Source organism: Paramormyrops kingsleyae, chromosome 1 (genome assembly GCF_048594095.1).
Source record: "Paramormyrops kingsleyae isolate MSU_618 chromosome 1, PKINGS_0.4, whole genome shotgun sequence".
NCBI lineage: Eukaryota > Metazoa > Chordata > Actinopteri > Osteoglossiformes > Mormyridae > Paramormyrops > Paramormyrops kingsleyae.
The window spans coordinates 72,617,156-72,631,804 of record NC_132797.1 but is presented as its reverse complement, the minus strand read 5'-3'; the positions used below and the strand labels follow the sequence as shown (position 1 = coordinate 72,631,804).

Here is a 14,649-nt window from a genome sequence, read left to right as displayed (position 1 = left end):
ATCAGAGCCCTAATGGATACTTTGTTTACCTCTGAAATGATCCAGCCTGGGTCAAATTAGAGCGCGGCGTCGCGCAATTAAAACTGCATTAAAGGAGCCGCAGTCAAGGTCTTTGCAGGGTAATTTCAAATAATGTTGCGGAGGGCAGGAATTTATGTGGGGGCATTAATAAGCAGTGTGTTGGGGGGGGGCAAAGGGGATAGAGGGATGCAGCATTCATAGTGTTTCAGTTCTTGATGCCCGCCTTTATGTTTTAGTGACTGATGATGCCAGCCAGTGTGATGGATCAGTGGTAACAGCCCTCGTCTCCAGGGCGACGCATTCCAATCCGACACTCCATAGCCCCCCCCCCCACATTTAGTTTATGTCCCACAGCCTAAAGACATGGGTTCAGTTGTGCGTGTGTCTATAAGCGTGCACCCCTCCATATGCTCTGTGGATTGAAAATGGATGGATGGGCGGTTCTAGACCCTATTTAAGGGGGCTTCTGATGATCATTCTAATGATCACTGCCCTTGGCTGTGTTATTGCTGTGCTGAAGCTGTGCTTCGCCCTGTTATTGCTGAGCTGATGCTGCACTTAGCTGAGTAATTCCTGTGCTGAAACTGTGCTTGGCAGCGTTATTGCTGTGCTTGGCTGTGTTATTCCTGTGCTGAAGCTATGATTGGACGTGTTATTGCTGTGCTGAAGCTGTGATTGGCTGCACCGCCAGTGCTGTAATGTTGTCCCCCACAGGAAGTGCTCCCAAGCAAGATGAATACGGGCCATGTGACCCTAACAAAGTCAGCTAGGAAGTATCACACGGTTCCTTCCTCATCACAGGAGAGCCCTTCCTCATCATCATTACATCACCAACTGCAATCCAGTGGTAGCTCTTAATTATGCTCTGGTTTGTTTAATCACCCTCTGATATCCATTTACATGTTTATTTTGTTTCTGACATTGGATGGTAGTGCTTTGCCCTATAGATACAGGACAGGCCTCCCTGACAGGTCCCCAGTGATGGGCAGGGAGGGGGAGGAGCCGTGTTTTTCTACAAGGTAAATGGATCTGTATCTATTAATCCCCCCCCCCCCCCATTGGTGTGGAAGGGCTGGCCAAGCTGGTGTACACGCGATTGGCTCTCCACCGTGATTTATCACACAGTGTACGAGCTCGCAGATCGGTCTCCCATGTGCCGGACAGCGAAGGACACCCCCTGACGCGTCGAATTGGCCACGTGGGGGAACCGTGGGCGACGGACTGGAGAGACGCAATGGAGGAATTCTTCAGCTTCCAGAAGGCAAAGTGGTGTCAGACATACAGTATTAGGGGATAGCCATGGCTGGGAGAAGGGGACTCATCCTGGGCAGTTAGAGGAGAATACTGAGGCATGAGGCTGTGCATTATATATGCAGAGTGTGTGTGTGTGTGTGTGTGTGTGTGTGTGTCAGAGAGAGAGAGTCAGTCTGTGAAGCTGTGAGTGTCAGCTCTGTTTGTCTGAGGTAATCCATCCATTGTGTTACGCTTCTTCTGTTTATTCGCTATATGCATCTTAGCCCTGGGGTCTGAGCTGACCCTGAGCTGAGCTGACCCCCTCCCCCATCACGCCCGCATGGACGGGCGGGAGGGTTGGAGGGGAGAGACTGACCATGGGAAAAACAAAATACCCTGCCTCCGTATAGCACTTGTTCCACACCACTTCACCAGGACACCCACCCTGTACGTGCCACTTGGCATTTACCACCCCCACCCTCCCCACACACAGACATTTTTCCAAGCTCTTTGAGGCTGTCTTTCTAGTGACCCCCCCCTGCCCCTTCGTGGGGGTATTTTCAGGGCACAAACGGAGCACTGACCGTCATGCAGCCGATAGAGATCTGAAGGGGCATTAAAATAACAGCGAGGGTCTCGCCCTTGTGGCAGGGGCAGGAGACGTACCCGGGGGGCAGGAGACGTACCCAGGGGGCAGGAGACGTACCCAGAGGGCAGGAGACGTACCCAGAGGGCAGGAGATGTACCCAGGGGGCAGGAGACGTACCCAGGCCCCTCCGAATGGACCGAGGAATCGGGGCCCCACTCTGATCAAGCTGCAGAACCTGAGGGCAGCTCCAAATGGGTGTGGAATCAGAGACTAAGGATTTAGAACCCCCCCCCCCCCCAAAAGGGCTGCAGAATCATCCCCCATCCATATGGGATGATTCTCAAAGGCTGCAGCTTATAAGTCAAATGGATCCCTGAAACTCCCCCCCCCCACGTGTCATCAACAGAGCTTTTGGAATGAGGAAACTCGACTGTGTCACACACACACACACACACACAGGTTTGTGATTATATCTTTGTGGGGACTCTCCATTTATTTCTATGGGGAAAACTCTAATCCCAACATGACGACCTTAACCCCTACCCAGCCCCAACCTTAACCATAAATACCCAAACAAAGCTTTTAGCTTTTTGATTGCATTCACAAATCTTTCCGGGGACCTGAAAAATGGTCCCCACAATGTCAAAATAATAGGTTTTTTATCACATTCTGCGGGACATTTGGTCCCCACAATGTAATATAAACATAATACACACACACACACATGACTGGCACATGTGCTTTAAACACCTTTGAAATCTGTCTCGTTGGCATGTAGCCACGGTACTTTAGTGTGAAGAAACGCCAAGGCTGGCACACAGTACCTGCGCTGTCCAATCAGAGTGAGCCTCAGGTGATTTGGAGCAAGTCACATTGGTCACCGGGACCGTGGGTCCTTAATCACGGCGAGGCATGAGTTCCAAACCCTTCACCCATTCCCCAGCGCCTGTGGAGCCTTCATTAGAGATTTTGCTGGGGAAATGATAAAATATTATGTATGAAATGAATCATTAACACGGTCCATTAAGTTCTGTATTCCCCTTTAATTGAATTTGTCAGCAGTATCCTCTTTAACTTAAAACCAGTCATAACAGCTAAATTAAATAATAATTAAAGAAACAACTATTACGAGATCGGCCACGAAGACGACGGTGGAGCCCTGCACTGTAATTTATTTAAATTGCGGAGCAGTGGCGAGGTGGGCGGAGCCGAATGGCGCATGCTCAGAGTGGGACCGGGAACCTGCCCCGTAGGACGTCGGCTCTAACCCCGTGTGATGCCCCATTAACGCCCCTCTCTCACCATCTCCCGCGCGCTTTGTAGATACGCTCAGAAACTTGTAAGTTAAACTTGTAAATGTCAGGCCTACACAATGAATTTTACACTGTTTCCCCCTTCACTTTGCCGGCGTGACCTGTTAACGCTGGTTATTAATTACGGTTGTGGGGGGGGGGGGGGGGGGTATGCAGCAGGCAGCACATGGCCTCCTGAATCATCCCCAGGAGCAGACGAGCAGTAGACACTGTCAGGGAAGGAGTGGAAGGACAGATGAATAAACAGATAGATAATTGGACATAATGAACTGGGTTCTGCCTAGACTGTGCTCTCTCTCTCTCTCTCTCTCTCTTTTCTTTCTCTCTCTTATAGGCATGTGTTGGGTGGAGGTGGGAGTAGGGATGGGGGCATAATCAGTGGGTGCTGGTTTGGGAACAAGGGCAAGTGTCCAGCAGGGGGAGATAAGACAAAAGGAAAAAAGTCCTCTTTTCCCCCCTCCTGGATCATCATCTCCGTGTCTCTTGGGCTTGGGATGGGGGCGGAGAAGGCCCGCTAGATTTGCATTAGCCCCAAACTTCCTGCTGTGAGAGGTGCACTGGGCTTCACTGAGAATGTGCCCCCTTTTGTCCTGTGCTGTGTGTGTGAGTGCGCGTAAGCGTGTGCTTGTGAGTGTGTGTGTGAGTGTGTGTGAGTCCTGCCCGTGTGGGACATGAGCATCTGTTTCATCTGGGCCATGTCTGACTGTCTGCATTATGATGGATGATCGTAGCTGCTGTGACTCTGCAGTGACTCGTCTTTGTCTCTGCTGTGACTCGCCGTTGCCTCTGCTGTGACTGATAAGTCATTCATAATCCCCAATGCACCCATAGAAATTAGCTTCAGCTCATGCTGCTGCATTAAGTGATTTTGAAAGTGTTTTACTTGGTTAGAAATGTGCGTTACAATTTCTAGGAACGACCGAAGTCAGGAATAATGTAATCAGTGATATGAAAGCCTAAAAAGGCTGGAGGAATATTGCCTCCGTCGCCCCCCCCATGCCTGTTGCTTGTGGTCGGTCCAGATTGAAGCACTTCAGTGACTCCCGGCCGACTGGTGAGATCACTCCGCAAATGCATCCGAGGACCCTTGAGTTTGACCTTGTGACCTTTGGCACTGTGAGAGTGTGGGTATAGGGGTGCACTGGTCCTTTGCTTTGTATTTATCTCCTCTGCACACCCCCAGCCCCCCCCCCCCCCCCAGCCCTTCAGATGGAGAAGCAGCTGCCGGATTGAGGTGGATCCATTTCACCCCTGAAAGGAGTCCTTCAGTCGTGTCCCTGTTTCTCCGGATGAGAGGCCCGTTCTCCTGTCCAGGGGTAATGGGAAGGTGGCACTGCAGATAGGTGCTGACAGACCAGGCTCAAATACCCACTGGCCACTGGTCGCTCGTGGGGTCGCCTTGTAACAGTCACCGTGTTCGGTTTTGCTAGTCAACATGACGTACGTCAACCCACATTTTGTGACAGGCAGATATCCAGATACCCGTAAGGATGAAAGGGGTCTTCTGAACAAGGTGACTCTCCTGTCCTCTTATACAGTATTACTACCCCGCCTAGCAGGATGACGACGTCGCCACGTTCCCTCACACCAGCCTCATTAAGGCGCTCTGTCCCTATCCAGCCTCTGTGAAACTCCAGCTCTTGTCTGTGTAGCCGTTTGTAACACCCCTGTGTGTACTTCCTGGTCAGAGGGTTTCCATGGCTATTGGGCAGCCAATCGCAGCGGCCCTTTCAGCGCATTGGATTCAAATGTCCCTGGGGCAGCCGTCCCATTTAAACAAGGCGAGACACTTCACAGACAGGGAGGGGGCCAATTAATTCTGCCTGGGGCGCTGCTCCAAGGTTAGCATTTGCTTATACTGATAAATTGGTGCTTTGTATCCACAGTAAACTACTCCTGTGCCCCTGTTTTCCATGGCATAGTGATGCTTACGAATAGCATTGGGCGTGGGGGGGGCGGGGGGTCATTAAAGGAGCTCGTTGCTACCTTTTTGCAAGGGTGCCTCACCACCGTTAGTGAGAAATTAATTAAAATGGAGCCCCGGTCACTGTCCGTGTAAATGCCGTTCGTAGAGAACATTTATCAGAGGCCGCAGATTGCTATGGCGGTTGTCTGGGGGAATTTTCCCGGAAGAAAATGCCTCTGCGAGTTTTAGTGGGACTGTTTTCTGTTTTTAGATGGAAAATGCAAGTTGGTGAAGTGTTTAAAACGTGCAAATATCAAGTCAGTTCAACATGCGGGTATTTAGATGGCAGACTCACACCTCATGTTGATCACGTCGTTATATGCGCTGACGATGTATCGGTGTGTGGGGGGGCTGTGGGGGGGGGGGGGGTGTGCGCTATCGTTAGCACTTTAATTAAGAGATGAGAGCGGGGTCACCGAACATGCTGCAGTCACCTCTGACTGGGCTGCATAATGACCAGTCAGGCACCAGTGCAAGTTTCAGTGACAAGCAACTCACCAAAGAACAAGTGTGATTCCGGAGAAAAGCACACATGAAAAAAATAAGTAATTCATTAAAACAATTATACACACACACACACACACACACATACTGTATATACATATTTACTGTATTGCAAATGAATTGCAAATACAGTGCCCCTGAATCTCATCAATTGATTCCAAAACAGCGTAAGTTCAGGACCCTTATGTAAAAGTGGCTATTTATGTTGCATATTTCCCAACCTGTCGTATACTTTAAGTAATGTCTAGATTCCCGAACTGTACCTATACAATGTAAATTCTGTGTAAAAACAGTACAGTAGTTGTTATGATGTATTGTTTAGAGAAAAATTACAAAAAAAATATTGTAAATGTACTGTTCTGTATGATGATTCTTCCCGAAACAACACAATATAAAACTATCAAAGCACATTGTGCTACACTAAACATCAAGAGTTTTTTTTCTCCCTTCACACACTGCTGAATCCTTTAGTGATGTAACAACATTATGTACAGGTCTAACTAAACCTCTGTTTTTAAAATATTTTCGAACCACAATCATTCAAAACCAAAAACCAAACTCACACCGCGTATGATGTGTTACTGAAATTATGTACGTATATTTTATCACAAACACAGTGCCAACATAAAATAAAATCCTTGGCAAAACTGAATAGGCAAACAAATAACTAAATCTCGAACACAAAGCAAAATTCAAAAAAAGTAATTAAAAAACATTAAGAAATGCCACTCGTTTACACGTGACGGCAATGACAGGACGCGCCCGTGCGTGATGGTGAAAAGTAAATTAAAAAAATAACCGGTATGTAATTAATTTTTCCGGTTGTGTGGCACTGAATTCCAGTGCCAGCACTTCTGCGTTTCATTCCACAGGGGCTTGTCTCGCACCAGACACATCTGTGACATTAGGAGGTCCCCACTCTGAAATGCTGCCTGTGTTGTGTCACGTTGGCAAAATGCGGAATGTTTTTGTTGCTCCCGTTCTTACGGAGCAGCTCATGCTAATGCGCCGTAGCTCAGCTTTGCCTTTGCTATTAGCATTATTATTGCTGTCTTCCTTGCAGTTTTTACTCCCCTTCTGTCTCCTGTCTTTTTTCCCCATATATATCCACACACCTCCTCCCTGCTCCTGTGGGCTCGCTGGGACTTTCTGAATGCGCATTTTCTGCATTAAAAAAAAAAAAAAAAAAAAAAGTGCATTTGAATCTCATCTCGGGAAAGATCACTGTCGGGAGGCCTGGAGTTGAAGGGGTCTAGAACACCACCCCCTCCCCAACCTGCAACACCCCCAAGAAAGGCAATCTAGTTGTGCAACGGCGGAAGAAAATGTAATCAGCTTCGGAGGGCGTCAGAGTTGCAGATAACGGGCTGTACCAAGCTCTAGGTTATGGAAGGGAGACGAGGCAACACTCCCGATTCCTAAGGTCAATCCAAAATGACTGGATGCCCCAGAGCTTGCCTGTTCTGGGTAGGAGAAACAAGCCCCGCAGGATTTACATGGTGTTGCAGCCTCACAGAGAAGCTGCCGTAGCTTTGTCGTGTTAGCATATCACCCCTTTGACATGTTAGCTTCTCTACGCTGTCCCTTTAGCATTTGCATGCTAGCGTGCTGACATTGCGTAATGTGTTAGCAGCCTGACGGTGGTGTACTAGTTCTTTGGCGCTGGTACGTTAACGTCGGCACTTTAGTCCTTTGGTATGTTAGCCTTTCTGATGTTTCATGTTAGCCCTTCGGTGTTGCAGTTTAATTCTTTGATATTGGGATTTTTGCCGTTAGCCGTTTGGTGTTGACGCATTAGCCCTTAGCCCGTTGGCATTTAAGCCGACTACTTTCTTATCAGTGTCATCAGTCGCCCAGCAGGGATGCTGTGGGTCAGCTGACATTGAGTGGCTGCGCCGCTCGTCCCGGGGACGCTGGGAGCAGCTGTGCCGGGCAGAAGGCCGCCTCTCGTGCTGTCACTTCGTTACGCTTCTCAGCATTGATCGCCGTCACTCTGGGCCGCCATCAATCGGCAGCTGCTGAGCTGTTCCGTCTTCCCCGGTGCCCCGGCCGCGTGGCGAGTTTCCCAGCTGCACCGGATCACAGCGTCTCCCGCAGGGGTGAACAGCGATCTCATCGGCTGCTCTGGGCCTGTCACTGTGGCCCATTAAACATCTGATCAACTCCAGTCTTCCCTGGAATAGCTCCCTCATGTGGTGGGGCTATAATACCCTGTAGTTTCATGAATAAATAGCTAATCCCTCTTAAGGAGAGAACAGTAAAAAGTAACTTTTTTAGGTTTCCCACCTTATTAGTTTTCCCAGTAAAGCAATGAATTGACACATGGCAGCTCTTGGTAGAAAATCTTAAGAATGAATTAGCTTAGCAGAATGAATGAGGAGGGAATATTTAAAACTTGTCTTTCTTTCTCCCTCTTTCAGTGCAACTTTTCATCAAAGAAATAACCCGAAACTGGACATTTTAATAGTTAACAGAAATGATTTTGACATTGAAATGGAGGATATATTTATTTTCTAGGAAATGTTGTTGTAAAGAAAAAAAAAAAGTGTAAACGGTATTTATTTTGTCGTTCATTGTGTACTTTCTTATATTAGATTTAGTTTAAGAGCAGCAGGACTTTTCAAGCCTCGGAGCTGCAAAGAAAAAGCATCGATAACATTTTTTTATAAGACTTTCCTATTGGTTGGGGTGTCCCAAGGGGGTGGTCGTAGCCCTCGGCGGGCCTGACAGCTTCTAGGGGTGGCCTTCAAACTGTCCGACAGAAACCGCAAAAGCGAAGGACGAATGAAGGACACAATGAGCGGGAAAAACCCGTCGACCCAAGAGGCTGGCGGGAAGAGTGAATGAAAGCAAAAAAAAAAAAAAATACGGACAGAGGAAAAAAGGGAAGAGTGTCACCGTTTGACACTCCCTCCGGCTAATCCCTCGCTTTTTCGGGGGGCTCATTGAGTGAAAGGCGCCCATTCCTTGTAGCTGGAGGTAGTGAATGGGGGGGTGGAGGGGGGGAGGTGGAGACAAGCTGTGTGAGGTGTGAGAGAGACCGGGGAGGAGAATGGGCTACTTGAATACCTGCCATCAGCTCCTTCAACATGAATAGGCCTAATGAACGTGAGTAAGTGCCAGCAGTGTCCCAGCTGCACCCACACAGGTAATACCGCTCGCTTTTAATTGGGAGCAGGTACTGGGGGAGGCTGTATTACTTTAATTGGCAAGGGGGGGCTCCCAAATGGAAAAGACAAAGTATAATGGCCAAATTGTGGTGCACAATAGCACTTAGCTTGGGATTGTGTGCACTGGCTTAATCTGCGGAGGAATGAGGCAAATCTGGACAATTTTCTCAGCAAGACGGGCCCCGCAAGGCTTGTACCTTTTGTTCTCCCTTGGGAAAATGTAAGATTGAAACAGAAAATACCTTTACCGGGGCAATCCTGTGCCACGTGCGAGAAGTGGATACAGCAGTGAGCTAGCGGGTGGGGGGGGGGCATCTTTGTACTGGAAGAAAGGATGGAAGGGAGGATAATGGGCTGGCGGTGGAAGTGTGACAGCCGGCCATAGAGGGATGACGTGACGGGGATTTGGGTGACGGATGAGTCCGACGTGGGGTCCGGGCAGCCCCGTTCTCCAAGGACCCCTGAACAGATAATTAAAAATAGCCCTGTAAAGTAGCCCTGTAAAGTAGCCCTGTAAGGTAGCCCTGTAGAGTAGCTCTGTAAAGTAGCCCTGTAAAATAGCCCTGTAAAGTAGCTATGTAAAGTAGCCCTGTAGATTAGCCCTGTAAAGTAGCTCTGTAAAGTAGCCCTGTAGATTAGCCCTGTAAAGTAGCCCTGCGTAACGTTCAGGCTGCTGGGCTCATAATTGATAATTAAGCGACAGATTTTCGGTCACATGATTTGCCCTCGTGCACGTGGCCAGAGGGAGCGCCTAAGAGGGAACTAATGGGTTCAGAAGCGGGGGGGGGGGGGGGGGTGACTTCAGTTGATGCGAGTTAGTGCCCACCCCCAGCCAGGTGCACCGAGGACGCCGTCGAGCGGAGCTGAAAGCGACGTCGACACACGGCCCCGCTGTACCGGCCTGGCAATGCCCCCTGTGGACCCGTTTTCTATGAGGCGTGACACACTTGCCGGCATGGGGGCACATTAAGACTACGCGTTGTGGGGGGGGGGTTGCAGTGAGGTCATGGTGCAGCAGTGCTGCATATCTGCTGAAAGGTCACTGCAGCAGCACACTGATGTGCCCCCCCCTTGCAGGACAACTCGCTATTAGACCTTGTTGAAAAATCCCTCTTAACCCTGCTGACATTCAACATGGCATGAATGGTGCTGGGGTCACATCCTTGCTTTTAGCTTCAGGTGCCACGTCACACACACTTGGACTTAGTCACTGTGCATTGGCACGAGTACTTTCTGCTGCTGCACAAGTCTGATTGATTCAAGGCAGGGAATAACGCAAGACCGGGCACCCACACACTTTCAGACTCCACTTCACCTTGGCGTGCTTTTGGACTGGTGGGGGGCAGAGAACACCCCATGATGGCATGGGGAACACATGCAAACTCCACACATGCACAGCCGGGTGGAGACTTGAACCCTGGTCCCAGAGGCGTAAGACAACAGTGTTAAAACTGTGCCTCCTTGCCATGATTGATGGGATTTATATTTGAAATGATAAATAATAAAGAAAAGAAAGTTTTTCAAGGAACTTTCTCTACTGTTTATTGTTTTTCTTTCCCTCAAACTCACTTTTCCTATGAGAATCAGCGCTTTTCCCGGCGATCAGTCAGCCAGTCAGTAGCATCAAGGCCGATGGAGGGACGTACTTGACACTATTTCAGAAACACTGGTTCAATTAATTAAGAGGAGGTGGAATTAAGTATCTGGGTGTTTACTTTCATTCTGATAGTACCGCTGAATACAAATGCTAAATCAGAAATGATTCACGTAAGTATTAAGTTAAAAACAGAAGCCTCTGAACTACAGAGCAAAACCACAATTTCTTTATTTCATGTCATTTTCCAAAATTCAGCAGCATTACCTGTGGCTTGTTCCCACCTTTGTTTTAGGTTATTGGTCCATCAGAAATGAGTGGAAGGACCCAAGGACACTGATTCACGCTAGAGAAGCTGCGGTTTACAGACTCATCCTTCGTTGTTGCCATTGTGACTGCAGAACCACTACATGCTGTAGGTACGTCTGGCTGGGATGGCACAGTAGGGCTTATGAAGGCAGGAGGATGCTGATTGGTCAATATTCTGGGTCACATGACCTGAAAGGGGTATGACCAGACCAGTATGGAGGTCATAAGGGTCTTTGTTTCTTAAAACTTAAACAGCTACCTGTTTAGCAAAATGGGAATGGACACAGAGAAGGAAAATTCTAGGATTTTCTTTTAAGGTGGGGGCATAAGAGGGGCCAGTCAGCTCCAGTGTCTCTGGCTCCGCCCCTGTATTTGCCCCTGAAGACAGAGAACTCACCCCTCATATGCTGAGAGTTGGCATGTAGCCCCAGTGAACACAGCCTGGGGAACTGAACCGTAACGGTGCCCCCCCCCCCGGTGAGAATGTAAAAGGAGGACATTGTGACAGTGCTGCTGCTTTTTCAGGGCAGGTTGCTGCCAGAGCGATAGGCACAGATTAGGCGACGTGAGAATCAATAAATCATAAGGACATTGGTAAGTGGCGATAATGCAGCATAGGGCAAGTCCTGCCACGCCCAAGGCCACCTGAAGGGGGTGCCGGACCAACACGGCAGCTCAGCCACGCAACACAGAGAGGGATCGGCCCCCTCTCCCATCCAGCGTGTCAAAACAAAGCGCTTTGGCATAAATGCGCCATTCGCGGGCCCCCGTCTAAACCCCCCCCCCATCACTGGCGCTGTCATTAGCCACACGCGTTGCCTTCAATTAGTGCTTTATAAATCAGATATTTGTCACTTTTAATGAACAGAATATCCTATTAATACAGGTTTTAAGATGAGCATTTGGTGGTGGGGGGGGGGGGGGGTAGGAGTGTCGGGAGTGATTGATTTAGTCATACGTGTTACACGCACGTGTTTAACACACTGTATCTGTGCATGTCAGCTGCACGTTCTGCATGCTAAACTGTCACAGTTATAAAACCGCAAAATATAATGATAAGTAAAATAGATATGGCAAATGCAGAAGGAAATATATTAATGAAACATACAAAAATATATATATCGTGTGGACAGACCCGAAACGTCACGCCTCACTAGTGAAGGAGTGATGAGGGATGAGAAAGACTGGAGAGATTTAGATATTCTTTACTTTCATAGCAGCCCCTTCCACCCTCTGGGTTGAGGTCTACCACAGCAGAATGCGGGGCGCGGCGAGCGGGGCGTGGATGCAGCAGGACGAGCAGGAGGCACAGAGGGATCAAAGTGAAGAGAGCAGAGTGGAGGGAGCTGAAAGGGTTGGCAGAGAAGGAGGAGGCTTTAAGGTGAGATTTGAAGACCTGGAGAGAGGGCGGATTTGCGGATATCAGAAGGAAGGGGATTGCGAAGACGGGGAGCCACCCTGGAGAAGCTGTGGCGTCCAGAAAGGAACAGCAAGGAGGCCTGAAGATCTAGAGCACAAGGGGGTTTTAGCGCAGCAGAAGATCAGGCAGCTAGTGCAGTTCCTCCACGCTTCCTGTCCGGTCACCCCGGAGGCAGAGTTGCGACCGAGGTCACCAGCCCAAACTGGCGTTTCTGTTGCTGCCTGGACTCCGACACCGACAATGTGCTCCGTGCCAGGCAGAGATCTGAGACACGGTTACCTGTAGACACCAACTGCTTTCTGGCTTCCCACAGATCCTCAGCAGTTGTATTGTCTTTCAGCTTGTCTCTGATCCATTTTCACACTTGGAGGTGAATCTTCTCGCCCTTTTTCACTTATATAGAGACACTTTCCCAAGCACATGAACCGATGTACAGTGAGTTCACACTCCTCTGTTGCAACACAACCTGCAGTGTTTTTAAACCCCAGCGCCAACCTGCTATCACAACTTTTAATCCTTTTTTTTCCCCCTTCTCCTGGATGTTATTGTCTCCCTTACCTACACTGCTAGACTAAACAGAGTTTTAATTATCACAGGTGACGTTCAGCTTGTCACGACATTGAAAGCTAAGCTCTGCCAGCTGTAATGCTGCTTGCCTCGCGGGGGGTGGGGGGTGGGGGGGTGGTGGTAGGCTAATGTGGGGGATGGTGGGTCCAATCAGTGACCGCTAACCACGCAACCAGTTTGGGCTGCTCTTGGATTTACATAGAATTGGGGTGCCGATCTTTGGCCTAATCTGACGGCCTTTTAACATCTAGTCACGACTACTGGTTGCTAAGTGGATATTAGGATCGTGCCTTGAGGTCAGAGGTCATGTGGTGTGACATCATCACACATGCTCCTTACTGACAGATTGCCGATGCAAAGCACTTGATACCAAGCATCCTGCTTACTGGTTAATTGACTTAATTATATTTCGATTGCCTTTGTATAGACTTTTTACAATTAGTGCATTTGTCGCTTCTAATGAATGGAATGAAATGTCCTGGAAACAATCAATTAAACTGCAAACAAATTCTAATTAAATAAAAGAAAATGATACCCTAGTCCTTAAGTATGAACTAATTGTGGGTTTTGTTCAGTCCATATCGGAGTGATCCGTCATGCCTGGGTATGAACATGGTTCATGGCGGGCACCTTAATAATTCAGTGTCAAGCGTCTGGATCTGTGCGTCCTGCAAGGAAGTGATGCCAGCGACAGTCGCAGTACATGCTGCAAAGGCGTCATGCATGTGTGCGCATGTGTGTATGCTCTGTTATAAATGGTAATATGCATGTAATTAAAATCAAGACAAAAAAATCTGAAATACGGCTCTGCTTGATAAACAATTTCTATAACTTTATATCCCCTGTAAATATGATCACTATATCCAGGGGTGTGGCTAGACATTCTGGGTCCCCTGACAAAATGTCGACTGCTCCCCCCCCACCCAATTTTACATATAATTTTACATATTCAAGGGCCCTTGACAAGTGCTGGGTCCCCAGAACCTGCCCCTCAGGTACTCCTGAATAAATATGACACTATAAGTTTGTCTGTCAGAGATTGTGTGTAGAGTTTGTCTTGTTCTCCATCAAACTGGTGACACAGCATCCGGCCCCGATATACTCTGATTCACAGCTTCTGACTGTGGGGAGAAAGACCCAGTGACACGGATTAAAATGACATTAAAGCCGCAGGAGGGAGGTGTCCTTCTGTTGCTGTTTATACCGAGGACGGATGTAACCCACTGCAAAACAGATTCTCAGCTCACTGTTTTGCTCTCTCTGTCAGGGCACCCATCGCCACTGCGAAAAAGTGCTGCTTTTTTTCGGGGAGGTAAGAACATTTCAAAAAACGTACTGCACTGTTTCTCTGCAGCTGTAATCTGCACACTGTGTCATATTTGTCAAACCAGGCCAGAGTAAACTGCAGAATACACATTTCACGTGGAAGCCTGTCTGGTCTGCGACTAATCGGCATGGCAATGTCAGTTTCACCAAGTTTTCTTTCAGGTTTTCTTTTGCTTATACATATTCGCAGGTTATACAACAAAAACACAAAGAGATCAGTGAGTTTAGCTGTAATTTAAGGCAAATTATTTTCTCCTTTAACTTCCACACTTAGTTTTTCTAGACAAAAAAAAGCATTTTATTATTGTTGTTGTTGTTAAACAGTCTAGTCTGATTTATAAATGGAAATGACATATTGCTCAGGGGTGAGTTTCAGGTGCCTTTCAAAGTGCCTGTCTGGTGACTGAGGCCCCAGAGCTGAGTTCCAGGTGGCCGTTAAAAGTGCCTGTCTGGCCGTGAAGGCCCCCGTCTTCCCTCCGTGTCCTGTTCCTATACTACTGCTCCTCCTCTGCCTCTCCCTCTGGAGCTCTAACCGGGTTATGTTGCGGAGCTGTTATGTAACATCTCGCTTTGAGAGGAATGTGTTCAGTGCGGCCGTCTCCGGCACAATTATGCTAATGGGCGGCTGAGACACACA

General features: G+C 48.4%; 1 long non-coding RNA gene across 2 annotated transcripts; it reads left to right on the top strand.

Moving 5' to 3' along the window:
* The first annotated feature begins 6,846 nt into the window (after positions 1-6,846).
* LOC111839403 (uncharacterized) lies at positions 6,847-13,968 on the top strand. 2 transcript variants are annotated; one of them, XR_011983201.1, is made up of 3 exons: positions 6,847-7,093; positions 10,686-10,809; positions 13,954-13,968. It is a non-coding gene; the product is annotated as an uncharacterized lncRNA (long non-coding RNA). The 2 variants fall into 2 exon arrangements; XR_002837093.2 differs by lacking the exon at positions 13,954-13,968 and adding an exon at positions 11,917-12,731.
* The last annotated feature ends 681 nt before the right edge of the window (positions 13,969-14,649 follow it).